The sequence below is a fragment of the Belonocnema kinseyi genome, chromosome 7 (genome assembly GCF_010883055.1).
Source record: "Belonocnema kinseyi isolate 2016_QV_RU_SX_M_011 chromosome 7, B_treatae_v1, whole genome shotgun sequence".
Lineage (NCBI taxonomy): Eukaryota > Metazoa > Arthropoda > Insecta > Hymenoptera > Cynipidae > Belonocnema > Belonocnema kinseyi.
Window position 1 is genome coordinate 117,655,033 of NC_046663.1, and position 3,658 is coordinate 117,658,690.

Consider the following 3,658-nt stretch of genomic DNA (forward strand, 5'->3'; position numbering starts at 1 on the left):
ACGCCGATTAACACTATTGATGCACATAATTATTAATTTTTAGAAGTAAAAAAATTTATCTAAATTTGAGATATAATTTCTTTTGTGGAGTTGCATATTAATCTACGACCTCGGCATCAATAGTGTTAATCGGCGTGAACTCTAGGACTATATCGGGACACAGAAAAAATACAATAGGAGCAATATTGTGTAATTTCGTTGTCTTAATTATCCAATAAAAATATTTCAAAAATAATTTTGTATAATTTATTAAGTTCATCAGGTGGGCAGTTCAACTATGTTTAGATTTTTGTACAATTTGCCCCCCCCCCCAATTTTTTGTGAAATGTCCATGTTTTGAAACCCCCTGAATCCGAAAAACAGATTGTTACGAATGTATCTGTCTGTATGTCTGTATGTTTGCCTGTATGTCTAAAATAAAGGTCAGGTTCGTTATCCAGCCGTTTTGGATAAAAATTTAAAAAGTGGACACATTTTGAATATTTTTGAGACCACTTTTTTCAAAATTCAAAAATTCTCTGTACGGTTATTTATAGTATTCAAAAGGACGAATAATTTATCTTAATGACTTATTTCAAAAAATAAAAAATTACCAGAGTAAAAGCATTTACAAAATTCCAAAAAACACACGAAAATTAACATTTTATGCCAAATAACGCACGATTTAAAAAAAAGTAAAGAGAAGAAAAATGTTGCTTTTTGAATGCCCTACGAGATTATCATAAACACTTTTTGAGTTTTCTTGAAAAATCAAAAATTCAAATTTTGACAGCGTACAAAATAAGAAAAAATCCAAAAATTACATTTTCCGACCAAACTGTGCAAAACACGGTAAAAGATTAACACACCAAAATTTTGCATTTGAAAAAGATCTACAAATTTGTTACCAACCACCTTTTAAAAGGATGCGTAGTTTTGGCTTTATTCGTGAAAAACGTCATTAACAGTAAAAAGTGTGCCCGTTGCGTGGGCACATTCTTACCACAACTTTTGTATTTTAATTTATTTTTCGTCTCGTGTGTGGGGTTTCAAAAAATTTACTTTTTATGTTTTTGATGCTATTTTTTATTATTAAAACTAAAAACAGAACTATCAAAAAATTTATCATGACAAATAAATCACTGTTACATTCTCATCAGAGAAGGTATTAGGTTTGTATAAAATTTAACCCCCCTAGTTTTTGTTAACAAGTCCACATTCTGAGACCCTCTGAATCCAAAAAACAGGTTTTTATGAATGTATCTATCTGTATGTCTATCTTTCTGTCTGTCTGTGAGCACGATAACTTTAAAAAAAAATTAATCTATTACATTGGCTTTTAGTACTCTCAAGTTTGTTAGTCGGACATTTTGGACAAAAATACTCAAAGTAAGCCCATTTTTAACATTTTTGAGTACACATTTTTTCATGATTCCAAAATTCTGTGTGCAATTGTTCATAGTACTTGAAAAGAAAAATGTTACTTTTCGATAGCCCTACAAGCTTATCATATCAACTTTTTGAATTTTTTCGAAAAATTCAAATTTTGACCGCACAAAAACTTATTAAAAATCAAAAATTGCATTTTGCGGTCAAATTATGCAAGATAGAAAAAAAATGATAAGAAAAACATTGTGCAACCAAAAAATATCTACAAATTTGTTATTAATCACTTTTTTATAGGTCACGTGGTTTTTGCTTTATTTATAAAAAAAACATTGGAAGTACAAAAATTAAACTTTTCGACACACGACACAAGCAAAGCCAAAATAAATAGATAACATTTTTTCACCTAAGGTAGAGCAAAAAAATGTATTAATGGTTTTGTTACATTCTCATCAGAGAAGGTATTCGATATGTATAAAATTTGACAACCTGCCCCCCCCCCCAGTTTTTGTCAAATGTCTACGTTTTGAGACCTCCTAAATCCGAAAAATAGGTCTTTACGAATTTGTCTGTCTGTCGGTCTGTATGTATTTATACCTGTCTGTCTGTCAGCACGATAACTTTTGAAAAATTAATTCTCTTAGATTGGCCTCTGGTACACTCTTTTAGTGTCCAAAACTAAAGGCCAAGTTCGTTAGTGAGCCATTATGGATAAAAATTCAAAAAGTGAGCACCTTTTGAATATTTTTGAGACCATTTTTGCAAAATTCAAGAATCCTCTGTACGGTTATTCATAGTATTTAAAAAGTCGAACGATTTATCTAATGACTTTTTTCATAAAATTAAAAATGATTAGAGTTATAGCATTTACAAAATTAAAAAAAAACACGAAAATCAACCTTTCAAAACAATTAACGGGCGATATGAAAAAATGGCAAGAGAAGAAAAAGTTTGATTTCTACCCAAGTGCGAATTGCCGGAGCTGAGTATACGGCCCAGTGTTGTTCCAATTTAGGCAGCCAAAGGTCGGCTCAAGTTATTGGTTCAATGTCGGCATGTTAATCGGCCCAGTGTTGAGCCAGTGCTGGCAGTCCATATTGGCTTTTTATATTTGCCGATCCTCCACCGATGCTTGGCCCAGGATCAGCACTTCATTGCGCCAAGTCTCACTTTTCGTTCGGGGAACCATGTTTCACGAGGATCAGCCAAAGTCTGGCCCAGTAACGGTATATTCATGGGCCAAGTGTCACTTTTACCACGGAAAACCATGTTTTATTTAAATCGGCCCAATGTTGAGTCAGTGCTGGCAGCCTATATTGGCTTTTTATATTTGTCAATCCTCCACCGATGCTTGGCACAGAATCGGCCCTTTATTTCTCCAAGTCTCACTTTTAGCACCTAAAAAACAACTCTTACACGAAAGATGAAAAAAAAATTATTGAAAAATTGTCAAAGTTCACAATGAAAATTCTAAGTTCTCTCATTAAAAATTTTTAATGTTTATGAAAAATTACATTTCCTGTTATTGCAAAAAGTTGTATAGTAGTTTACAACGGAAAAAAACGAAATATTACGCGAAAAAAAATTGTAATCGGTTTAAATTATTTATTAAAAAATTATTTTATTGATATTCCTGTTAAGAGTTCGTGTATTTAACATTTACATAACGTCGCATGACAATAAATAATTAGAAAAAGCGAGCTTAAAATTTGATTCCTTAACTTTTCTGAACTGCAGCTTATGAGGATGGCTTTTTCACAGAGTTTCAACTTGTCGGTTTAGCGCAGTAGTTAGAATTCCCGACTGCTAAGCGATAGATTTAGGTATATAGATGTAGGTTCTATACCCCGTAGCGTTAGAAATTTTATTTCTAATATAATGTTCAAAATGTGATATATGTATTCAATCTAAACAGGACCATTAATATTTATATTTAAAGTAATCGCAATCAATTAATATTTATTTTTTAAATACCTTTTTTGTCATATCCTTAGACGTTAGATTATAGCAGTATCGATACCCAATATTGGGCCGACAATATCAGCCAAACCTTGACTGCCAAGTGCAGGTCATAGTTATCATTCCGTCATTGGCGCGATAATGGCAGCCGAGCTTCGGCAATATTTTGGCCTACTATGGGCCAAGGTTGGGCCGTATGTGACTTCTAATTTTGGTAAATGCCCTAGAAGATTATCATAACAACTTTTTGAATTGTCTTGATAAATCAATAATTAAATTTTGACAGCATAAAAAATAATGGAAAATCCAAAAGTTACATCTTTTCATGCAACAT

General features: G+C 32.1%; 1 protein-coding gene across 1 annotated transcript in view; it reads left to right on the forward strand.

The window, feature by feature from the left end:
- Positions 1 to 3,658, forward strand: part of LOC117175948 — a 459,128-nt gene that overhangs the window by 406,285 nt on the left and 49,185 nt on the right. The window lies entirely within an intron of this gene.